The sequence below is a fragment of the Lissotriton vulgaris genome, chromosome 9 (genome assembly GCF_964263255.1).
Source record: "Lissotriton vulgaris chromosome 9, aLisVul1.2, whole genome shotgun sequence".
Lineage (NCBI taxonomy): Eukaryota > Metazoa > Chordata > Amphibia > Caudata > Salamandridae > Lissotriton > Lissotriton vulgaris.
In genome coordinates this window covers 253,565,060-253,591,195 of record NC_141697.1, presented here as the reverse complement: position 1 = coordinate 253,591,195, position 26,136 = coordinate 253,565,060, and the positions used below count along the sequence as shown (strand labels likewise).

General features: G+C 50.3%; 1 pseudogene; it reads right to left on the bottom strand.

The window, feature by feature from the left end:
- Positions 1–6,736: 6,736 nt before the first annotated feature.
- Positions 6,737–6,844, bottom strand: LOC147689950 (5S ribosomal RNA; annotated as a pseudogene).
- Positions 6,845–26,136: the final 19,292 nt, after the last annotated feature.

The window sequence follows — 26,136 nt, the reverse complement described above, 5'->3', positions numbered from 1 at the left end:
CCAAAAAATAGCCTGGCAAGGGGGGATGAGCAAACCAGAACCCTGGACTTTATTTGATTTTACATACTCCATTTTTTGATGCACATCAGTGCTGTAACTGTGGTGCATCACTATTAAAATTTGATTTTTTGCAAGCAACATTTAGCTGTCTTTGCATCTGTACTCAGTCAGAAATAGTTCTCAGTGATCTCCTCACGTCTGTATCTGCCATCACTTGGCGTACACACCCCAGCTGGCTGTGTCAGTGGCACAGCTTCGTCATCATCATAGTCCTCGTAGTCAGACAACTCCACCTCAGTGCCCTTCTTGACCGCAAGGTTGTGTAACATTGCACATACAGCTATGATCTTGCAGCAGGTCATGGGGGTATACTGCCTTGCACCTCCACTCTTGTGCAGGCATCTGAATCTACTTTTCCAGATGCCAAAGGTCCGTTCAACAACATTCCTTGTGCGTATGTGGGCCCGGTTATACCTCCTTTGGCTGGGTGTGGAGGGGTTGAGGTAGGGGGTGAGTATGAATGAGCGGAGGGCATATGCACTGTCGCCTGGAAGAGAAAGGGGTCACATTAGACACATGCATACATGTATACCACCTACCTACTATGTGTTATGGGGGTCTGATGATGTGTCTCACCTAGGAGGTATCCTTCTCCAAATTCACCAGCCATCAGCCGTGCATATATGCCGCTCTGTTGGAATATATAGGAGTCATGGGTACTCCCTGGAAATTTTGCAACCAGGTCTGTGATGGTGTACTTGGCATTGCAGATCACCTGCACGTTGATGGTGTGTGTAGATTTCCGATTGCGGTATATGTATTCGGTGTCCGCTGGTGGGCAAATCGGAATGTGCGTGCCATCTATGCAACCGATGATTTGGGGAAATTGTGCCATCTGGTAGAAGTCAGCTTTGGTTTGTAGCAGTTCTGCGTGGGTTGCAGGGAAAGAGATGTATTGGTCCATCCTGTCTATCATGTCGTCAAGGAATATGTGGAAGAACCTTGACAGGCTGCTCTGGCTCACCCCTCCTGCTGCTGCTACTCCACTTTGATAGCTGCCAGACGCAAGCAGGTGTAGGCTGCATAGCACCTGGACGTGCGCAGGGATGGCGTGTGCCCTTGGGGTGTGGTGGTCCAAGAATGGCTTAAGGTCCCTGATGAGCTCAAGTATGGTGTCAGAGTCCAGCCTGTATCTCTGTAGGATCTCAGCCTCAGTGAGCATGAACAGGGTTACCCTCTGTCTGTAGACCTGTTCATTTCTTAGCCATTCCCTCTGTCCTTCCTGCTGTAGCCGTAGCCGCCTCGCAATGACATAGAAAGCTGCCATCCTGCAAGTTGCAATGCATTTTGGGACTGTTTATATGGGTTGGAGTTGGTTACCACCTGATTGCAATCCATGGTAAATACCGAGTGAATTCTACCGATTTTGAGCCGATTTCGGTGTTTCTGTGCCTCCCTACATCTCCCCAACTGTCGGAATCGGGGAATTTTCCGATCGGAGATTCATACGAATCGGCATGTTTTCCGATTCGGATCATGTCCGATTCGGTATTTGTACCGAATCGGTAATTGGACCGAATCGGTGATTTTCCGATTCGGTGTCACTAACGATTCGGTAATTGGACCGAATCGGTGATTTTCCGATTCGGTGTCACTAACGATTCGGTAATTGGACCGAATCGGTGATTTTCCGAATCGGTGTCACTAACGATTCGGTAATTGGACCGATTCGGTGATTTTCCGATTCGGTGTCACTAACGAATCGGTAATTGGACCGAATCGGTCTTTGCATCCGATTCGGTGTTTTTCCGATTCGTTACATATCCGATTTTCGGTATGTACGTATCGGATTCTTTCCCATTCGGTACTCATTCCGATTCGGTTTTCTATCCGATTCTTTCTGTTTTTGGTTCCCTACATCTCGATGGCTGTTTACCGATCGGTAAGGGCCAAAAATCGGTATTTTCGTCCGTTACCAATCGGTAACGCCCTACCTACATCGGGCCCATGATCTTTTAGTCCTTTTTAGATTAGGACCTGTTGAGTTGTGGTGATCTTAGTTATTTTTAGCATGCTTATATGCTTAGTGGAAGTTTTTACATAAGTTAATTTGCCACTGCCCAACATGTATGCATATGTCAAACCTTGAGCACCGACCCTTTAAGCATTAAAGGGCATGGGCAACATTTGAGTTCCCTGGCAGTACAAATTGATTGTCAATGTTAAACCTTACAGTTCTTGCTCAATGAAGTCTGATTATAATGTTTGTAATACAATGCTTTTAGTATAATGAAGAATTTATTATATTAAGTCTTGAGATTCTTGTTTGCTTTTTAAAAAAAACGATGTAATTTTTATACTTGTAAATGTGAATTTATTATTGTAATGGTTTTTGTTAACCGAACAATAAAATTGATTTATTGACTGCTAGAGTCAGCAGACCATCATGTCTGCGATTGCATGTGAATCAAGGAAAGTTTTTTTGTAAATGCTGCGCCTTTTCCTTAAAGGAAGTAGGGTTGCGATTAAAAGAAATGTTTTCCTTTTTTTGTAATGTATGTTTAAGTGTTGGCAGTGGTTGACTACACCGACGCATACGCTTTAGCAACCTTTTTTTTGCATTCACAAAGGGGAAGTGATCTCAAGGAACTGCTTCCCTTTTGTAAAACCATTGCTTCCACAATTTGGGAGTCAGTACTTTTAAAAAGATTTTGCAACCAGATTTCGCAGAACGCTGATGCATTGCTTCCTGATTCTGTTTTGGAGAGGATGACTACAACTCACCCCCTTCCAAATACTAAATCAGTATGGGGTCGAAACCCCATTTTAGGAATGAGTAAAAGTTTATCAATTCCAATGAGTGGATTGGGACATAAAAAAAACATTTTTGAGGTCTCAAATTATTAACCAGAGTGTTTGTGACCGTAAAAATGCCTACATTGGGCCTGTAATGAACAGAATAGTTATGGTAATCAGGTCCAGTGTTATGTCAAGGGCCAAACCACACAATATCACATGTTGTAGCCAAATGTACAAGAGGAGTATTGAGTTACATTTAGAATGGATATTTTAGACTCACTTAGTTAAACTGCAAAGGTGAGCATCTCATGTGAACAGTAAGGTTGTGTCAATAGAATTCAATGGTGTGAAGTTAATATATAAAAGATAGGTAGAGTGGAGAATGGTATAGTTCACATCAAGAATTAAATACAGAGGCCAAAGCACACGGGCAGAAGTAAAGGATATAGAGGTAAAGTAATGCTCTAAGAATTGGGAACATAATAGTATTGCAGGAAATAACCATCCTTTGAGTGGCGTACCCCTAGATTTTTACCTTAACAGTTTTTGCTGACTGTAGAACGCTGTGCACTTTATCCCTGCTAGCCAGTAGTAAAGTGCCTCTTCTCCCCTTTTCAGCATGATGAAATTAGTATAACCCAAATTGTCATATTAAACTTACCTATGTGTCACTGGTATATGTTTTAATGTGTGTCCAGGGCCTGTAAATTAAATGCCACTCGTATTCTACAACACCCATTGTGCCATCCTCTGCAGTGACAGTGCAAACACGGCTAAAGGCCTACCATTGTGACCAAGTTGTTGAGGTTTTAAACTGCAGATTTGGCCTGTCAAGTGAACCCCTTTTGATAGGCTTACATTTTCCTTTCAAACATTAATAGGTCCCTTCTAATTATGCCTTACTACCAATAAGGCAGGGTGCATGTTATGGGGCATGTAAAAGTTCCATGTTAAACATGTCCGTACAGTGAAAAAGCTTCAAGTTCTTTTCATTGTAGCAAGGCTAGCTGCTCCATAGGAAAACACTGGATTACATTATTACATTTAATAATGCTAATTAGGGTTAGGAAACAGGTAGAAATATAATTCGAAGACACTTTTTGATAAAAGTGGTTTCTGTTCCTGTGGCAGGATTATCATTTGAGTTGTGCTTAGGAACTGGAATAACTTCAGAGTGGCCTCTCATGCCACAAACAAATGTTATCTGAAACCTGGGTAGGGCTTTGTCCCCTCAGCCAGGCAGACTGCAATAATAGCGGACCTCTTTTTGACTTTACAGTTTCAAATCTTGCTTGACATGTCTGCTGAGTTTTTACATATAACACTTGGGGTGCACTTCAAGGGGTGAGAGCATGATGCCAAAACAATTCCTATGTATCTACTGTCTCAGTGCTAGAAAACCTTGCTTTTTTCTACCAGACTTCTGACTCTGGGTTCACTGAGGGGTACAGTGACCGTCGGTAAATGTTTTTTTAGTGTTAGATGTGGGTGGACATTAGGAATACCATAGTACACTCCTCACACACATCCTCTACACTTAAAGCCCAAGTTTAGTGTGGCTGAAGATTTCCGCCATCTTGAAAATGCCCAGAGTAGGCATTGATGCCCCGGTTACTTACCGGTAATCTTCATTACTCCGAGTATAGTCTTCCTCGCCACATGACTTACATAGTGAGCTTCAGCTCCACACCAGAACCCTCCAAAGCAAAAAGTTAGCCTCCCATGCCTCCCATCCCCTCCCAAGATGGCCGACCCTTACCACCTGACCTCTATAAGAGGCGGGCCGGCCCAACCCATCAGCCTGAAACAACCAAGCACAAACATGAAGCCGATAACCAGACAGGGAGGGAGGGATGGGAACTCATGTGGCGAGGAAGACTATACTCGGAGTAATGAAGATTACCGGTAAGTAACCGGGGCATTACCTCCTCGTTAGTCTTCCTCGCCACATGACTTACATAGTGAGCACATACCAAAGCCAAGCGGCTTCATGGAAAACTCACAAGTAACCAAAAGACCAGAAGGGGATGACCATGAAAGAGGGCAAACCCAACAGACCAGTACGAGTGGAAGGACCACCCAGGAGAGAGGCAACCACGAGTAGGAGAACCAACCCGGGACGGAAGACACCGGGAAGGCCGAAAAAACAAACCCGACCCCAGAGACACCAAGTGTTGCCAGGAAAACCGCCCCAACCGAAGGAAGGCAGAGATAGGCACGGAACCGGACCGCACAGAGCCAAAAAAGGGCAACAGCAACCAGGGCCAGAACACAAAAGTGCAGGCCCGACCAACACACCAGGGCAGCCCAACAGGCAGCACAAAGCGAGAGGGGAGCAAAAGTCCAAAGAGGGGAAGCGAACGAACAGAGGGCATCCCCACCACAGCGACCCAACAAAAAAAATCACTAGCAGAAACAGACAACCAGTCCGTCCAACACAGCAACACCGCAAGGGCAACCACAACCCGCGGGAGAGCTGAACCAGAAAAACTGGGAAGCAGCACCAGAGCCATCCAACAGACAGGCAAGAGCAGGAAAAATGGAAAAAGGGTGCCAAAAAGAAACAGAAGGGGGACAAACCCCATCACACAAAGGACCCCCGGAAGGGACCGCGACTCCAAGGAGAGAATCCTGGCAGGCACCAGGGAAAACGAACCCAGGAAGAAGCCGGAAACGACACCGAAGAGACCCGGAGGAGAACCAACCAGGCAAAGGAGAAAAACCAAAAACCCACAGGCCCGCCCACGGCCAGAAGGGAGGAGAAGAGGCAGAAATAGCCAACCGGCCCGGTACGGAAACACCCCGCACAGGGACCAAGCAAACCGGCCCAGGAAGAAACACAAGAAGGGAGCGAGCCGCCGAAGAGAGCACCCAGGCTGCTAAACAGACAGCCAGCCCACAACCAGGCCCAGCCCAGCGAGACAAAGAAGAATCGACTGGCATAGGAGCGCGGTAGCAACACACTGAAGGCGTGAAGAACAGAAGGGCAGGGCGAAGACGAGTCCGAGCCAAGACAAGACACCCAGGGAGCCACCAGAGCCAACAGGACCCGGGACCCCAAAACCAGGGGAAAAAGAAAAACGAGGACACAACCCACACCGGAAGCGCAGGGCCCCGCCAAGAAACCCCACAGCACTGCCAGAAACAAAAACCAGCAAGGGAAGAGAAAGCAGGGGCAGGACACAAAACCCGCGCCCCAAGAGGCAAAGCAAGGACCAAAGAGCAACAGGATCCAAGGCAAGCACCGCCGAAGCCGACGGAGACGTACCCAGGGGGGCACCACAAACAGGGCAAAAAACCTGGCCAGGCCAAACAAGCCCAGAATCCTAGGAGGAAAAAGGGACCCCAGGAAGTGGAAAGCCGGGAGCCCGGACGTGAAGGCCAAAGAGCCAAAACAGGTGACCCAAAGGAAGCAGACAGGACCAGACGGACCTAGGTGACCCCCGAACCAGGCACCAAAGAGGCCCGACCCATAAACACCGAAGGAGAGCCGATGAGAACATGAGCAAACAGGGCCAAAACGTCCGGAACCAAAAATGACCCAGGCAAGGACAGCAGCAACGCGCCAAAAGCCAACAGGGGCGAACCCCGCACACACCCAGGAAAACGAGGCAACAGAGCGGAAAGGGTCGGGGGCAAAAAGAACCAAGGAAGGGCCAGACCAAAAGACGACCCGGGGAAGGCCCCACCAAGGTAGCATGACACAGAAGGTCCAGCGCGACTGCCAAAAGCCACCCGGCAACAAAAAAAGGAAGAACTCACACCCCACCAGAGGGGGACACCGAATCCCCGGCCCGACCAAGCAGGGCAACCAAAGAGCCACAGTCCCAAGGACAGGAGCAGGGGAGCCCCAGAACCGACCACCGGAGCAGGCAGGCAGAGGGCAGGAGCCAAGGAACCGCGCCACACAGTATGAGAGGGGAGGCGACAGAAGGATAGCCTACAGCACCAGGAATCCCAGGCGGTCTCCCATCCAGGCACTAACCAGGCCCGACCCTGCTTAACCTCTGATATCAGGTGCTTTCAGGGTGGTATGGCCGTAGGCCCACAACAGACTCAGACCCCAGGAGGCGAGAAGCATGGGACAGCAGAAAACCAACTGGACATGGGTGCAGGAGCCGCCCGACTAGACAGCGAGCCAGCCAGGAGCAGAAGAGCCAGAAAAAAACACACCAGGAGCACCACCGAAGTAGCCCAGAGACGGGCGGACAGGTGCCAACCGCAGCCAGCAGCATGCACGAGCCAGCCCACAGCCCCATGAACCCCCCACCAGGGAACCGAACAGGACAGCACAACGGCGGGAACGGGAGTCCCGGAGGCCCAAAAACCCATTGCCACATGTGCCAACACGCAAACAGCGTAAACACCGGAGCAGAAACAACCCCAGAAAACACGAACCCAAAAAAATGGCCAGACGTGTAAGCGTAAAGCGCACGTGCACCACTACGGGCATCCAGGCACAGAACAACAGACGAAAGATGCGACACCACACAAAGGCACTCACCCTACCAACCCAAGACGGAAGAAGGGCAGAGTGGACACGCCGGGAGTAAAACCCATGGCCCGTGGAGGACTATGTCATCAGAGGCCCAAGGCACCCCACTGAGCCACAGCACCATGGTAGCGTACAGCACCAGGCATACCCAGGCAGTCTCCATCCAGGCACCAAACAGGCCCAACCACAGAAAGCACACAAGCACACCAGCAACGGGGCAACTTGGCCGCTGAAATAACAGACGTACAATGCAAACCAATGTAATGGAACAAAAGTGCACTGACCTCAACGGAAGAAAGGCTGAGTGGACCCGCCGGGATTGAACCCATGACCATGAGGCCGAAAGCAGGCACCAGAAGTAGATGCATCAGACCACTGAGCCGCCAGACTCGGACCAAGAGCAGACGAGATAAGGGGCTTCCGGGGAGGCAAGGCCACAGGCACCAAACAGGGAAATATCAGACAGAAGGGTGACAAGAACGTAAGACTCCAAGAGAGCGAGCCCAAAGCAGCGCCCTAGGCCAATCTGGCAAATCAGACGACATAGCAGACGAAGAATCGACCCTAGAAGGAAGACAGGCACATGCAACGTGACAATACAGCGTGCAAGAAATGTCAAACAAAACACCGAAATAGCACACAAGCGACCACACCTGACGCCGAATCACCGCACAGGCAACGGCTGCAATCATCAGGTGACCCAATAACCCGTGAATGGAGGAAAAAACACCCCAACGGGCATTAGAGCGCCGCACAATAAATCCAACAAACGGGCCCCAGATAGAGGACGAGTCAGAGATCAAACAGATAAGAACAGAGACAACACACGACTGGCGCCAAAAGGCCGAGAAGCAATAAGCACTCAGCGCAATACATTAAAAAACTGCACAGGCTTCACGCACACCAAGAATTAGCAATACGCGTGCGAGCCCACAGGAGCAAAACTCCATACAGGACAACACACCTGACCTCGGCAACGGCTGAATCCAGTTGGAGGAAACCCAGCCGACTCCGCCAATCCCGAAGGAAGCCGGAGGCGCCCGGCTCCGTCCCCGGACCGAGGCGAGGGAAACATGGAGGCCCCTGAATATGGCGGTGCAAGAAACTGAGCCCAGCCGCCCCCCGGAAACGGAGCCGGGGGCAGCCAACATCCGCCTAAGGTAAGCCCGTGAGAGCGGGAACACTATCGCAACAGGGTAGCAGAGCCGCCGGCAGAGTAATAGCATACGTGCCGCCGAAGCGCAGGGGAGAGGGGAACTCGCATACCAAAAAAGGAGACCACACGCAGAAACCCGGTAACGGAGGACCGTGAGACCACCAAACTAACGCTCCCCAACTGGCACAGAAACCCCGCCATCAAGGCGTGTACAACAAGCGCCCGTCGACCCCCCAAATACCTAAAGAAATGGTGGGAGAAGACCGAAACACAAACCGCACTTGGCAAAACCAATGTGCCAGCCCATGGGATACATCACAGGTGTACTCGTGCCATAAACCTGTGGGACGAAAGACAGAGTAGGACCAAACCCGGAAAGGATTCCGGCAGCATGGACACAGTAGGCCACAACATCCCGGGAGGTCCCAAACACAACTGTGAGCGAAGGGTACGGGCGTGAGACAGAGCAAGAACTCCGACACAGTGCGAGGCGAGGGCAGAAAAGGGGTGCACAAACAGGAGCCCCAGACCCTGCCCGCCCCCTCAAATTGACCCACGGCCTGCTAAAGCAGGGCCAAACCGGGCTCCAAAAAAAAGGACCGGGGGAAGGAAGGGGGGAGGACCGCCGCAGCGCAATGAAAGGCAGGCGGGCGGCAACAACCAGGCACAGTACAAAAGGGCACAGCGGAGGCACAGCAGGGCGCCGGCCTCCCGCCCAAACAGTACCCCGGCTACCCCGCCCATGGAAAACCCACGGCCCTCAGGAGCAGAGCCCAACCGGCAAAAAAACACACCGGGGGGAAGGGGGGGAAGAGTCCAAGACCCTAGGGTCCGCTAGAGCAGGACCTCCAACCCGAGACCCAGGCACCAGCTAGTGCAGGCGCCACTTACCTGAAGACGCATCTGGAGAGAAATGACGCGCAGAACAAAAAAAACAGGCTGATAGGTTGGGCCGGCCATCCTCTTATAGAGGTCAGGTGGTAAGGGTCGGCCATCTTGGGAGGGGATGGGAGGCATGGGAGGCTAACTTTTTGCTTTGGAGGGTTCTGGTGTGGAGCTGCAGCTCACTATGTAAGTCATGTGGCGAGGAAGACTAACGAGGAGGTAATGAGCATGAGAACTTTTAGCCCATTAGTTAGGGCTTGCCAAGAAGTCATTCTCATCCCCTACCTCGTGTCAGGTATAAAAGTAGTATTTCCAGGCACCCACCTCAGAACACTCCTCGACCTGCGGAATAACAAAAGAGACCTGTACCTGCTGTCTGCAATCTGAGCAGAGCCCTGAAATGACTGGACCTCTATTCTTCTGTAACCAGAACAAAGAAGTGGACTCCAAGGATCGTAAAGTTTACCTCCTGCTAAAGCTACAGGGACAGAACAAGCTATAATAGGCCTTTTCCTGCAACTTACCAGCTGGCCAGTGGCAACAGGATCTAGACTGGACCTTACTGTTTGGCCTCTGCCTGCAGGCCCGGACTGGCCATAGCGGGCACCAGGCAATCCCCCGGTGCGCCGCATGGGTGGGGGCCAGTTTTGGGCCCCTGGGGGCCGATTTTATTACAGGGCCGTTTTTGGTTCCCAGTCCGGCCCTGTCTGCCTGACACAATGTGAGTCTCTAAGAGTTTCCCTGTAGGTCCTGGAGGTCTTTAGAAGTGTGCTTCTCTGGTGGATTGGGACTGAAAGTGCTAAAATCAGAAGGTAAAATATTTGACCAGGATAAATGTGATTGGTGTATCCGACCTGTTGTCTATCGCAGTTATCATCAAATTGCACATAAGTCCCAGACTAACGCGACCATGGACTATCAATGGCACTTTATGCTTATTGTCGCTATTCCTACTTAAAACTATAAACATTTGAATCCTGGTTCCCTTTCCTGGATTTTTGTCATGGGGTGTCATTTTCTTTGTTAAATGTTACTCTATTTTTCTAATTCATTTTTAGATTTTAATTGTTTTTCCGTTCAACTTTATTACAGTTTTGGTTCTTCATAAATACTTTACACAATGCCCTAAGTTAAAGGTGTCAGCTCTGTGCCATAACTACCAGGGAGTTTGTCATTAGAGATTGCTGGACACACGGAATGACTTAAAGTACTGCAACATGGCTACAACGGATGAAACTAGGACGGAAGAGGTCAGCTTACTAGTGGCTGACGCAAGGCAAGAGACCCAGAAGTTGGAACAATCGAGAGAGTATGAAAGGTGGAGTCTGAATGAACGCGAAGTGAACCAGGAAACGCTGACAGAGAGTCAACTGGTAAGCGACGTGCAATGGCAAGGTGAGGAGAGCAGTAAAGCCGACAGAGATGAGGCAGAGAATCCACAGGACGTTTCAGCGGCCAGAGATGAGAAGATGGAGAGCTACCGAACTTGGAGGACGGCGGAATAGGAAGAGAGTCAAGAGTCATCCAGAGCAAGGAAGAGAAGCAGATGAGCATAGAGCCAAAAGTATCATCTCAGTTGAACAAAGACCAGGAAAAGAGTGGAGGTGAGTCCTACACCAGGGGAGGTTTGGAGGAAGAAAGGTGCACAAGGCTTTAAGGCCACAGCTCTCTCCTGGGGCTGTGGCATCAGGCGAGTGTTGACTTTGCTTACAGAATTCTAAGGGCAAAGGTGGGGCATTCAGGCACCCAAAATAACATTCACAGACACACTAACTCCTGGGGGTGATTGGTTTTTATAAGTATGATATTCAAACCGCTCAGGTTCTCAGTGGCACAAAATAAATAATTGTGTTGATTCATGAGGGTGACGGTGAAGGGAAACACATGCTAATTTAAGGCCAGCATACTCAGTGCCTTTTTCTTTTCTTTTTCCCCCGATGGACTATGACCACCCATACAGGGTTAGAGGTGAAAGAACCTGCATTTTACCGCAGTTTTGAAGGAACTTGGCACAGGAAGAAGGACAAGAGAATCATTTTCTGAGATTGTGACAAACCATAATATTGTAAATAAACTTCACCTTATAATTAATGAATCCCATTTGTGATCATGCTTACAGCCTGTCACAGGGTTGAACACAGGTTAACTTAGTGACTTGAGGGTTCACTCTGACAAGGGTTGTGATTATTGCTTGAGGTGGGTAGTTGCTTACATTGGTGTTCAGTGGTGGGATCCAGGACTTGTGTTTTGCAGTATCAATCCATGATGTAATTTCAAATCAAAACTCCCTTATTAACGCCCCATCAAAAATGTATTTTATAGTTTTAAAGCTGGTGACAGGATCCAATAAGAATGACTCACAGATTGCTTTCAGGGCATGGAAGTTAGTGCACATGCTGCAATCCACCCTACAGGAACAAGTGAATGAGGATGAAGAGGAGGAGTTGGAGAAAGGAAACAAAAATGACATTGAAGAGGCACAGGGGTAGATCATCTGCAATGGCCAGAGCAGGGAACAGGGTGTTGTTTCGCGTTTGACCCATTAAGAGTTGGAGGACTGGTGGGCGGAGAGGGAGTTGAAGCAGAAACTGGGTTCCCTAGGCTTTAAGGGAAACAAGGCTGTGGCAGAGATAACCCTGGAAGTGAAGAAGGCAGCATCAGCAACAGACCTGGCCCTGTAGAAGAAAATGTTGGCTCTGGAGGAAAAGAAAATTCTGCTGGCCGAAGAGAGAAGCCATAGAAAGCTGGGCCTGAAGCCCAGGGGGGTCTTTAAGTCCAATGATGATGGTGACAGTGACAGTGACAATGAAGTACCTGGGAGAGGTGAAAGAGTCTACATCCTCAAAGCCCTGGTGCTTAGCTATGTGAAGGGGATGACATAGGTACTTGGTTTGCAGCATATGAGGTGGCCCTAAGTATACATAGAGATCCAGAGGAGGACTGGGGGGCTAGTATTTGGAAGTGCATGCCTTTTCCAAGGGGGATACCTTTTGACCCATGTGGTAGCTGACTTGATGACATATGCAGTCATCAAGGAAGCTCTTTTTACTAAGTTTGGTTTAACCCTAGAAAAGTGTTGCCTGAAATGTTGGGATCTCCAGAAGGAGACACACTGGTCATTGGTTAATTTTGTGGATTCTTTCAGTGAGGCAATAGATGGTTGGTTGAAGGACAGCAAAGTAAATTATTATAATGGGCTTTATAGTTTGAGGATGAAGGAGCACATTTTGAGTAATTGTTTTGCAGAGTTTCACCAGCACCTAATTAATTCCAAGCTAACTGTTCCCAGAGAGATTGGGAAGGATGCTGGCCTCTGAATGACTACCAAAGTGTAAAACAAGGTATCTTGGAGGACCCGAAGAAAGGTGGACCAGGTTCCCACCAACAAAATGAAGGGTAGAACAAAGATAACAAAAGTGAGCTCTCTAAAGCCCCCAAAAAATGTCAGGAGAGGGAGTCTCATTCCTGTTCTAACCATGTAGTGAGGAGTTGATGGGGAGAACCCCATGAGGCATTACCAGTCTTGGTGCTATGACTATCTCAAGTAAGGATACAAGAAGGAGGGTGACACCTGTCCCCCAAAAAAGCAACCCTCCACTGATGGGCCAACAAATGGCATTGCCAGTGTAGGGCTAGGGGAGGAGATTATCCTATTTAGTTTCATGAGCTGATAACACTAAAAAGGACAGGCAGTAGCTTACCATCAATTAGCAGAAGGTGGAGGCTCTGAGAAACACAGGAGCCAGCATTATCACTGTTAGGTGTCATCTGGTGTATTCAGAGCAAATAATCCCTGACAACCGGCTTAGCTACTATCCAGTGGCTTTGGTCCCCCTGGAGAGGGGTAGGATCTTTGGTTCTCTGAGAATAGCTATGATTCCAGCATTGCCAGTAGGTTATCTGCGGGGAAATGACCTGGAGAATACCAATTGCATTGCACAGAGCCAGGTCCCATTTTGAAATGTTAGGATTACCTGTGTAGGTACTATCTCAGAATTGAAAACCACAATACCAGCATACATGGCAACATTTCCGAACAGGAAAGCTGGAGATTTTGAAGAAATCAGGGGAATTTATTTTCCCCCATTAACTTCTATTGAAGCTGAGGCAAATTCAGGTTGTAAACAGCAAAAACTTTAGCCATTTATGCTTCAAAAACCATGAGTCTCCTGCCTAAAATCGGGTCTGTTGGCATGTACGTACCAGATACAAGCAGTTAGGTACTCAGGGCAGGGGAACATCAGGGCCGTGTCAGGGGTACACGCGGATGGATGACATCCGCCCACTTTTTCACAGGGTGGACGCCATTCACCCTGCCAAGAAGTTGGGCCCCACTGAATGTTATTCTAAGATAGTTTATAGAGCGCACAGCTGCCCCAGCAACGGAGCGTCCCGGCTGAATAATGTGCTGAATTTGTCCCAGTGTAATTTACAAACACCGGGACACTTTCAGCAGCGTCTGCACGTTGTTATCTGCTTTTGATCTACAACAACGTGCAGACGGGGACCCGATGGGGCTCTCTTAGTTCTGACTCCTGCTGGGCCCATAACAAAGGCCGAATTTTAGGGGTCATCAGGCCTCCTTTTCTTTGAGTCTCCTGGCTGACAGCAGTCATGAGCTGTAGGAAGGTGGACACCTGACTATGGTTACCCCAGATTTTTTGCCTTGTGTTTAGCTGATTTTCGACTTAGTTGGCCTGGTTCCCTGCTAATCAGGGCCCCAGGCTATCTGCTCTCTCCTTAAAATGGACTCCATGCACCCTAGGTGCATAACCAATTTGGTACTGGACACCTTGTCAGCCCCTATACAGTGCACTATAGGTGCCAGGGGCATAGGTGCATGCAAGGCCTACCAGGGGCTGCAGGATAGCTTTTGCCACCCCTGGCTGGTTCTTAAATTGACACAACTGGCTGATCACTCAGCTGGGGCAATTTGGTGTAATCATCCCTTGCTTAGATATAGTATACCTATATCTAAACCTATATCTGGACACATATAAACCTATAAGTCACTCCTATGGCAGGCCTTATCAATCCTGGAGGCAGAGTGCTTGGTTTTACATGAGATGGTGCTCGAGCATGAGCTGAGCCTGTCTGCAGCTGTCGGGAACAACTTCCTTAGCTGTTCCGGGAATATGCCATACCATATACTCTTAAGTGCATTATAATCCATCGCGGTTATGTGCTAACTTTGGTTTGGCTTATCAAAACATGTTGTGTAAGGTGTCATACGATTTGGAATACTATCCCCTAAACAGTCCTGTCGACGGGGATAGCATTCCACCCTTCTAGAGGGAGAAGACATGTTACTTTACTGAAACGCGGTTAATACTAACCAGAGCCTCAGCATCACAAAATGGATGCTGCTGCCACCGACACAAGTCTGACCTCCTGCTGCTGACCGAAACTTGGCAGAGGAGGCCTGGACAAAGGGTTTCCTGTCGCAGGGAGGTGCTACACCACCCCAGGCAGGAGATAGTGTATTGGGGCAGGGAGGGCTGAAAGAAACTAGACAGTGCCTGGGGCGCACAAGGCTTCCCCCTGCATAATCCGGTCAAACCGGTTCTGGGGCACACCAGCCCCAGTCCCAGCGCGACCCTGGACAAAGGGAAAGGGGTATAACCACCCCCTTCCTTGGTCCCACCCATAGGAGGGACCTAGCAGGTAATCCAGCCCCCAAGATTGGTATAAGAATGGGAGCAGTGCCAACACACTCAGATTATCCTGACTGAAACTTATGAAACGAAACTCTGGACCCTTCGACATCCTACTCGACGTAGAAGACTGAAGAATCTCCCTTGTGGTGAAAAAGTGACCACCCTGTGCAAACAGGCACCATCCAGCACCTCGACGTTTGCTTTGTTGCAGTTCCCGCCGGAACTCGAGCAACAGAGATTGACAAGACCCAGCGTGCCTGCCTTCTAACAGCCCGATTCACAGTCCCTGCAGAGCTGAGACCCGTGGAGGCGACCTGAAGCGTGGGGTCCGCCATCTTGGAAAGACCACGAGGCGCTGACCGTGCAGCTCCCGAGGCACCCTGGAAGCTGTGCATTGGGGGTTGAGAAGCCCCAGCCCTAAGCCACTCTTGCACTGAAGCTCACCCCTCTACACTCACCGAGTGCTGCGTGGGGCCCTTCTGCATCTTTTGGCTCAACGCGTTGGTCTGGTCGCTTGCCCGTTGGCTAGCGGCCCCAGTACCGACGAACCTTGAAATCTAACTTGTGAGTCTGGTTGCTCCAGACTTGCCCTTGCTCCCCTGAAAAGGAGCACCCGCTCTGACCCTCCTGGTCCGAGTATTAACCGATCTTCGAATCCTGCGTGGGTTGCGCTTGCCAAGGGGTGTTTGCTCCAATCCGGAAGCCAACACCGCCGACAGCGAGAGCCTTTGTGGGACAGCTCGTGATCCACTCCTGGACATCCTCGGTGCCCCAGAGTCCACGTGGCAGCGGAGACAAGCTTCACGACATCGACCTGATTGCGCCCGACATTGCCTGGTTCCTTCCTGGTTCCACCCTGGTCACTGCTGAGTGACCCAGACTCTGTACCCTCTGCTTTCAGATCATCTTTATCTTAGATCCACCCTTGGATCACACCGGACACTTCTCTTCACGACGCCTGCAGCATCTTCATCTTCAGGCACCAGCAACCTGCGTGACGAAGCCCGACACTACTTTGCACCCGTGCACCCGCTTCCTGTGGGTGAGGCAACTCAGCAACGCTGGTGCTCCTGTACTGGTACACACCTCTAGTATATGTGTCTTAAGTTTCGTCCTTCTAGGTTAAGCGGAAGTCTCCTTTTACAGTAACTCTATAACTTTTATGCACCATTGACTTTACATTGGTGCATGTGTGTGCTTTAAGCGCTGCACCCAATCCCGCAGGCTTTTCCCGACTTCAGCATTGCTAGTCCCGACTACTCCCAGCGATTCCCCAGGCCCTAGGCTTGACCACTGTTTGATTAGTGATACTTATACCACTTTTTTGATATATGGTTTGCATGGCCCCCCGGCCTCATCCATAATTGTGCATCTTCTATATGTTTAACTGTGCTTTTGTTTAAACGCTTGTGCTTCTAGATTCATAAAGAGTATAGAGCATTATTCTAGTAATAAATACATATATTTTTATAGTATATAACTTGTGTGGTGTCCTTTCAATCGATATTACAGGATTGTGATTGGTAAAACAGCTCGCTTAACACGACCTCTTGAGTTAAGCCATTAAGGCTGCTTAGTACTTGCTACCCTTAGGATAGCTTGTCTATAAGGTTGACTTACAACCTGACACCATAAGGGATTGTTTGGACTGATACGAGGTGCCCCCAGAATTGGAGACATCATATATCAGGCCAACTTCTCACATGAGCCTCACACCTAGAAGCAAATGCAGCAGAGGGGAAACAAAGGCTCACACCTTGTTAGCACTTCACTCATCCTTAAGAGAGGCAGCTTTTCACTTTGTTCAGGCTCTGATTAGGAGATATGTATGCACTGTAAGAACATCAGATGTGTTGATCTTTCCGAGTATTCGCTTATTGTTGGCTGGTGGTGTGAGAAGTTGGCCTGATATGCAGTGCTCACTATTCTAGTGATCACTATGCATCAGTCCAAACGACCCTTATGGTGATTGGTTGTAAGTCAACCTTAGACCAGCTATCCTAGTAGCGTGGATACGAGCAGTCTTCGGGCTAAACTCTAGAGGGCGTGTTAAGCCAGCTGTTATACCATCACATACCCCTTGAACACCAAGTGAAAGGACACCACACAAGTGTTATGAAAATAAACAGTGTATTTATTAGAATCACAACAGCCCTGTACTCTTTATGAGGACTGGGTACTAAGCACACAACAAACCTCTTAGGAAAATACTTCAAGTGCACAATCTATACAAATGCTCGAGGGCACAGAAAGTTTAGTGTTCTCGGGCGGACCCGATAAGGCAAGTCGGAAGCGAGAGGACCTCGGGACCCTTAGTTAAGGAGGCTATGCGGGCACCGAAATGCCGAAGTTACCTAGCCCAGGGGCTGCGGCTGCATAAGTCTTGCACAGACGTCGGGAGTCTTCGCTGACGAACCAGGAGCCGGAAGGAAGGAGTTGCTGGCCGGCGACCAGTGGAGATAGTTCGTAGAGATCCAAGCCTGGATCAGAGATGGATGATACCTGAAAGCAGAGGGGACCAAGTTCGTAACTACTAGCCAGTAGTCAGAGGGTACCAGGAGGGCACCGGATGATCGTCACCTCGACTAGGTGAGTGGGCGACGCTAGGCTCTGCAGTCTCACGGACCAGGAGGCGTTGTCGGCGACCAGGTTGGAGGTGCGAGCTGTCCCACGAAGGTTGAAGCTGTCGGCGTCGCTGGGCCCAGGACTGGGGCAACAAGCCTTGGCAAATTCAGGGCCACGTGGTGGACCTAAAATGGCGTCTTGAGTGGACCAGGAGGGTACGGGGTGCTCCTTTCTCAGAAGGGAGCAAAGGCCAGTCTGGAGCAACCAGACCAGCAGCGTTGTTGTCGGGCGTCGTCGAGAAGGCCACAAGCCAGCGGGCTAGTAGCCAGACAACGTGGTGAGCAGCAAAAGCAGAAGGGCCCCACGCAGATCGTGGAGATGCTGGGAGGCTGTACTTCGGTGCTGGAGCCGCTCAGGGTCGGGGCTTCTCGGACCCCAGAGCACTCACCAGAGGATCCCTCAGTGGCGAGCTGGTTTAGAAATTGTGCAGGTTCTGATGATGGCCGGTCCCTCGAGTCCTCGTCGCACCCACAGATCTCAGCTGAGCTGACGATGTGGGTAGAGGTCAGAGGTGCCAGGGAAGCCGGTTCTCGTCGAGCTGGGCAGTCGGATTCTTGAGGAAGGACGTGCAGCAAACCGCAGAGTTCTTAGATGGTGCCTGCGGATGCAGGGTGACTACTCCTTAGTCACAAGGGAGAAATCTTGAGAAGAGTCTTGAGTTTCCTTTCGTAGAAAGTAGTTCTTGATTCAAAGATGATCTAATTTGGAAGGGTCCCCGCTCCTGCCTTTATCCTAAAGAAAGGGGTGGGTACGCGACTAGGTCCTGCCCTAGGGGTGGGACCAGGAAGGGTGGTGGTTACACCCCTCTCCCCATGCCGGACTTTCCCCAGGTCAGGGGCTGGTGTGCCCCTGGAACTGGTTCTAGCCGGCAGATGCGTAGTGAGCACCGGGGTGCCACTCCGCAGTCACCTTCCTGTAAAGCCCTGCCTACCCAGGATACACAAAACCCTGTCTGGGATGGTGCGAGCACCGCCCCGGACAGGAAACCCTTTGTCCAAGCTCTCCTCGCTGGAAGGACTCCCAGCAGCAGGAGGTCAGACTCGTGTCTGTGGTGGCAGCGTCCATTTTGTGGAGCTGAGGCTTCAGTTAACTTTAACCGGGGTTCACAGTTACGTACATGTCATGTCCCTCTAGAAGGGTGGAATGATAACCCTGTTGCCAGCATTGGTGAGGGGTCAGCATCCCGATTCGTATGACACCTTACTCGACATGTCTTGATAACGCGATACCGAAGTTATCAATATGGTACGCGTTATCATGGAACAGCCATTGGGTCTTGGTTCCGCAAGCTGCAACCGGGCTCGGCTCGTGCCAGAGCCCAATTCACACGATTCCACGCACTCTGCCTTCAGGATTGTCAAGGCCTGCCATAGGAGTGGCTGATAGGAATTCGGGTGTCCATTTGAGGGTTAGATATAGGTATACTATACCTAAAGCAAAGGGCGAGTACGCCACGTTGCCCCAGCTGTCGCGCAGCCAGTTGTGTCAGATTTAGAAGGCCATCCAGGGGTGGCATAATACATGCTTCAGCCCCTGGTAGGCCCTGGGTACGCCGATGCCCTGAGTTACAGGGTCTGACAAGGTGGCCCAGTTCCAATTGGGTAATGCACCTAAGGTACACATCAATTTAGCGAGAGAACAGCTAGGCTGTGGGTCTGATTGGCAGGCCCACAGCCAGAGAAAGTCGTAAACCAGTGAAACAAAAGCAAAAAATCTGGGTGATCATAGGATTGCAGACCCTACTCTCCTACATGACCCCCCCCCAAACGTTGGGACAATAAACTAACCTTGACCAGGTGAGTCTTCTTGTTCTAAGTGGAAATACCTGGAGAGCCCATCTGCATTGCCATGATCAGTGCCAGGTCTATGCTCCACTGTGAAGTCCATCCCCTGTAGGGAAATGGACCACCTAAGCAGTTTGGGGTTTTCACCCTTCATCTGATTTAGCCATAAGAGGGGCTTATGGTCGGTCTGAATCTTGAAATGAGTGCCAAACAAGTATGGCCTCAGTTTCTTCAGGGCCCAAACCACAGCAAAGGCCTCCCTCTCAATAGCTGACCAATTTTTCTCTCTGGGGGTCAGCCGTCTGCTTATAAAAGCAATGGGCTGGTCATTACCATCAAAATTCAGTTGAGATAGAACAGCTCCCACACCCAACTCAGAAGCATCTGTTTGGACAATGAATGGTTTGGAGTAGTCTGGACTCTTGAGGATAGGTGCCGTGCACATCGCCTGTTTTAGGTCATCAAATGCTTTTTGACAGCTCGCTGTCCACTGAACCTTTTTTGGCATTTTCTTACTTGTCAGTTCATTAAGTGGAGTCACAATTGATCCATAATTTCTGACAAACTTTTGGTAGTAACCAGTCAGGCCCAAGAAAGCTCGAACCTGAGTCTGGGTGGTTGGAGGAGCCCAGTCCCTGATTGACTGTATTTTGCTCTCCAGTGGTTGAACTTGGCCTCCACCTACAAGGTGGCCCAAGTATACAACCTGTGTCTGCCCTATCTGGCACTTGGTGGCCTTGATAGTGAGGCCTGCTGCTTGCAGAGCCTCTAACACTTTCCTCAGGTGGACCAGGTGATCCTCCCAGGTGGAGCTAAAGACAGCAATATCGTCAAGATACGCCGCACAGAAGTCATCCAGCCCAGTGAGAACGTGATTCACCAGCCTTTGGAAGGTGGCAGGTGCATTTTTCAAACCAAAGGGCATTACCACAAATTGATAATGCCCACCAGGGGTAGAAAATGCTGTCTTGGGCTTGGCGTCCTCAGCTAACCTGATTTGCCAATACCCAGCTGTCAGGTCAAACGTACTTAAGTAGTTGGCAGAAGCCAATCTATCTATAAGCTCATCTGCCCTTGGTATTGGATGGGCATCAGTCTTAGTGACTGCATTGAGACCCCTGTAGTCTACGCAGAACCTCATCTCTTTCTTACCACCCTGGGTGTGAGGCTTCGGCACGAGAACTACGGGACTAGCCCAAGGGCTATCCGAGGGTTCAATGACTCCCAACTCCAACATTTTCTGCACTTCAGTCTTGATGCAGTCTCTAACGTGATCGGGCTGCCTGTAGATTTTACTCTTGACGGGCAAGCTGTCACCAGTGTCAACCTCGTGGGTACACCAATTGGTCTGACTGGGTGTTAGAGAGAACATATGCCGGAAGGATTGAAGAACCTGTTTACAATCCTTCTGTTGATGTTCAGAGAGGCTGCCACAAAAGACAACACCGTCCACTGATCCATCATCAGGATTCTGAGTGAGCAGGTCTGGGAGAGGGTCACTCTCTTCCTCCTGTCCCTCATCTATGGCCATGAGCAAGCTCTTGTCCTTCCTGTCGACATACGCTTTGAGCCTGTTGACATGGAGCACCCTGTGGGGGCTCCTGGGAGTTTCAAGGGCCACCAGGTAGGTGACCTCTCCCTTTTTCTCCAGGATGGTGTAGGGCCCAGACCATTTGTCTTTGAGTGCTGCTGTGGCCACCGGCTCCAACACCCACACCTTCTGTCCAGGCTGATAAACAGTCAGGACAGCCTTCTAGTCATGCCAAGCTTTTTGGAGTTCTTGGCTGGCCTTAAGGTTTTCGGATGCCTTCTACATGTACTTAGCCATCCGGGAGCGGAGGCCAAGCACAAAGTCCACTATGCTGGTTGCAGGCTTTTTGAGAGGTCTCTCCCATCCTTCCTTCACCAAACACAGGGGTCCTCTTACAGGATGTCCGTACAAAAGTTCAAAAGGGCTGTAGCCAACCCCCTTCTGTGGGACTTCTCTATAAGCGAATAAAAGGCAGGGAATCAGGACGTCCCATCTACGCCGGAGCTTTTCAGGTAGTCCGTGAATCATCCCTTTCAGGGTCCTGTTGAACCTTTCAACAAGCCCATTGCATTGTGGGTGATAGGGTGTAGTGAACTTGTAGTTGACACCACATTCCTTCCACATAGTAGTCTAGTAGCTCGACATGAAGTTTGCACCTCTGTCAGAGACAACCTCCTTAGGGAAGCCCACTCTGGAGAACACTCCAACTAGGGCTCTTGCCACAACAGGTGCTGTCGTGGTCCTAAGGGGTATAGCTTCAGGATACCTGGTGGCATGATCCACTACCACCAGTATAAACTTGTGCCCTGATGCTGTTTGTGGTTCCATTGGACCGACAATGTCAATCCCCACTCGTTCAAAGGGCACCCCCACCACAGCCATTGGTATAAGGGGGGCCTTTGTTGTGCCACCTGACTTACCACTGGCTTGGCAAGTGACACAGGAGCGACAAAACTCCTTGGTATCTTCGTTCATGTGGGGCCAGTGAAAGTGTGAGACAAGCCTGTCCCACGTCTTCGTCTGGCCTAAGTGTCCTGCTAAGGGAATCTCGTGGGCCAAGGTAAGAAGGAAACCACGCTGAGACAAGGGGATAACCAGCCTCCTGGTCATGCCAGGCTTGGGGTCTCTTGCCTCAGTGTACAGGAGTCCATCCTCCCAGTATACCTTGTGGGTACCTGTGGCGTTCCCAGCAGCCTCAGCAGCAGCCTGCTGTCTGAGGGGTTCAAGGGAAGGGCAGTCTAACTGGTCCTTCCCCAGGTCTTCTCGTGAGGGTCCCCCTGAGCCCAGAAACTCAACTTGATCAAGTTCGAGTTCTTTAGGTTCAGTTTCCCGCAATTCCTGGAGGTCAGCCTCCTCTGATACTTGATCCTCGACCTGGGGCAAGGAGGAAGGCGATGCCTTAACCCGACTGCTCTTCTTCTTGGGAGGTGTCTGGTCCGTTGTTCCAGGATCCAGCACCGGTTCAGTGGGGCATCTTCGGACCTGTGACCTAGTCACAGCAAGCACGTGTGCTGGCAAGCCTAACATCTCCATGTGAGTCCTGTGCTCCACTTCTGACCATTGTGATGACTCCAAATCATTGCCCAACAAACAATCCACTGGGAGGTCTGAACTAACAACAACCTTTTTCTGGCCATTTACCCCTCCCCAGGAGAAAGCAACAATCGCCATACTATGGCTGGTAGTGACGTTGCTGGCATTGGTCACCAGGAAATCTGTACCTGGCATGATCTGTCCAGGGTCCACAAAGTTAGGTGTCACCATGGTGACACTGGCACAAGTGTCCCTATAGGCCTAAGCCATTCTTCCATTTATTAAAGGTGTCTGTCGGTATTTGCCCAAAGTATTGGGACTGACATCAGGGGACATATCCACATCCCCTGTACAGACAAGGACAGCCTGAGTGAGTGTGCCAACTAGGTTGTCACACCCCTCAGAACCCAAGGTTAACCCAACTAGTCCCTTGGGAGGCGCACTACTACTGCTGGCTGTACTAGGGGGCACAGGTGCCTTAGGGGCTGCAGTAGAATGGAGTCTGCCCTCCTTTCTTGGTGCACTCACTAAACCAGTGAGTTTTACTTTTACAGTATTGGCACCACCTTTTCCATTGGCCTTCTTGATTCTTCTTTTTCTGGGAAGCCTGACCACCCCCCCTTTTTTGGGTTGTTGGGGACCTGTCGAAGACTTCTGGTCATTTTGTTCACCCTTAGAATCTTTACCCTTCTGGTCTGCTTTCTTCTGACCACCCTGGTTCTGGCCCTGGTTTTGCTTAACCCTTGTCCTGACCCATCTGTCTGCCTTCTTTCCCAATTCTTGGGGAGAGGTCAGATCCGAGTCGACAAGGTGCTGATGCAACAACTGGTTCTGACAATTGTTTAAAATCTGTTCTCGCATGATCAAAGTATACAATCCTGTGTAATCAGTAACCTTACTGCCCAGCAACCAGCCCTCCAAAGCCTTAGTGGCACAATCGACAAAATCAGACCAGTCCTGAGACTGAGTTTTCTGGGTATCCCTGAACAGCAACCTGTACTGCTCAGTGGTTAGGCCGAACCCATAAATCAGTGTGTTCTTCAGGACCTGGTAATCGTTAGCATCCTCAGCTCTAGTAGTGAGGAGCTTATCTCTACCTTTACCTTCAAAGGAGAGCCACAAGATAGCTGCCCACTGACTCTGGGGGACGCACTGTACAGTGCAGGCCCTCTCCAAAGCAGTAATCCATTTGTGGATATCGTCCCCTTGCTTAAAGGGGGGCACTATCTTACTCAGGTGCCTAGTGTCTAAACTCCTGTTTTCCCTTGGGGGAATGCTGCCACCAGTGGGGTTTTTCCCACTCAATTCTTGCTCTCTAGCGAAGGCGAGTCTTTCTTTGGCCAGGGCAAGTTCTTCCCTTTCGATCCTCAGATTGACTTCCCGCTCTTTAGCTTCGTACACTCTCCTCAGAGGGGATGTCATCCCTCTTCGAGAAGAGGCGCGAGAGCCATTGGTTCGAACGGATCTGTTAGAGCCTCTCGACAGAGACCTAACTCGTCCATTCCCAATGTTAAGCTGGCCGGAGAGGGGCCCCAGGGGTCTCCTAGTACCACCTTTGTGCCTGCTTAAGTTGTCCCTAGTTAGCTGGCTAACTACTGCTGGACTTTTGTCTGCCTCGTCCCCAGATGTCTCTGGATCCTCGTCCTCCTCTTCACCTTCTGCGGAGAGATGGATAAAGTCAGGGTCACCTAGGGTTCCCTCGAGGGGGGGCATATTCCCTTCTGGATGAGAAGGGTCTGTGTTACCAGCCCTCCTAGCATCATAAGTCTCCAAGAGACCAATCAGAAACGGAATGGTAGGGTTTGCACCCTGTTTTAGCTTCCGAGATGTACAGATCTGTCGCATCTCTTGGAAGCTAAGTGCAGCATATCTGGACATGACCTGTGGATGGTCGACTGACACAAGGGGAGACTCAGAGTTTCCTCCTTTGTCTGACATGCTGCTTCTAGTGTGGTGTAAGTGATGCACCTACCTACACTATATGTTTACCTACTGATCCCTTGCTAAGAGTTGTAGCCAAGGTGTGCTAAGCCTTGAGGAGCTACAACAGCTGGTTCAGTAGAACTCAGTATTCTAAGCTAAGTTATATGTACCTGGAGTACTTATGCGATCTTTCACAAGATATTCTTAGGATACGCGTGGTAAAACAACAGCAAGCTCAAATCCCAACCGCTGCTCACCAATGTGAGAAGTTGGCCTGATATGCAGTGCTCACTATTCTAGTGATCACTATGCATCAGTCCAAACGACCCTTATGGTGATTGGTTGTAAGTCAACCTTAGACCAGCTATCCTAGTAGCGTGGATACGAGCAGTCTTCGGGCTAAACTCTAGAGGGCGTGTTAAGCCAGCTGTTATACCATCACATACCCCTTGAACACCAAGTGAAAGGACACCACACAAGTGTTATGAAAATAAACAGTGTATTTATTAGAATCACAACAGCCCTGTACTCTTTATGAGGACAGGGTACTAAGCACACAACAAAACTCTTAGGAAAATACTTCAAGTGCACAATCTATACAAATGCCCGAGGGCACGGAAAGTTTAGTGTTCTCGGGCGGACCCGATAAGGCAAGTCGGAAGCGAGAGGACCTCGGGACCCTTAGTTAAGGAGGCTATGCGGGCACCGAAATGCTGAAGTTACCTAGCCCAGGGGCTGCGGCTGCATAAGTCTTGTACAGACGTCGGGAGTCTTCGCTGACAAACCAGGAGCCGGAAGGAAGGAGTTGCTGGCCGGCGACCAGTGGAGATAGTTCGTAGAGATCCAAGCCTGGATCAGAGATGGATGATACCTGAAAGCAGAGGGGACCAAGTTCGTAACTACTAGCCAGTAGTCAGAGGGTACCAGGAGGGCACCGGATGATCGTCACCTCGACTAGGTGAGTGGGCGACGCTAGGCTCTGCAGTCTCACGGACCAGGAGGCGTTGTCGGCGACCAGGTTGGAGGTGCGAGCTGTCCCACGAAGGTTGAAGCTGTCGGCGTCGCTGGGCCCAGGATTGGGGCAACAAGCCTTGGCAAATTCAGGGCCACGTGGTGGACCTAAAAAGGCGTCTTGAGTGGACCAGGAGGGTCCGGGGTACTCCTTTCTCAGAAGGGAGCAAAGGTCAGTCTGGAGCAACCAGACCAGCAGTGTTGTTGTCGGGCGTCGTCGAGAAAGCCACAAGCCAGCGGGCTAGTAGCCAGACAACGTGGTGAGCAGCAAAAGCAGAAGGGCCCCACGCAGATCGTGGAGATGCTGGGAGGCTGTACTTCGGTGCTGGAGCCGCTCATGGTCGGGGCTTCTCGGACCCCAGAGCACTCACCAGAGGATCCCTCAGTGGCGTGCTGGTTTAGAAATCGGGCAGGTTCTGATGATGGCCGGTCCCTCGAGGTCTCGTCGCACCCACGGATCTCAGCTGAGCTGACGATGTGGGTAGAAGTCAGAGGTGCCAGGGAAGCCGGTTCTCGTCGAGCTGGGCAGTCGGATTCCTGAGGAAGTACGTGCAGCAAACTGCAGAGTTCTTAGATGGTGCCTGCGGATGCAGGGTGACTACTCCTTAGTCACAAGGGAGAAATCTTGAGAAGAGTCTTGAGTTTCCTTTCGTAGAAAGTAGTTCTTGATTCAAAGATGATCTAATTTGGAAGGGTCCCCGCTCCTGCCTTTATCCTAAAGAAAGGGGTGGGTACGC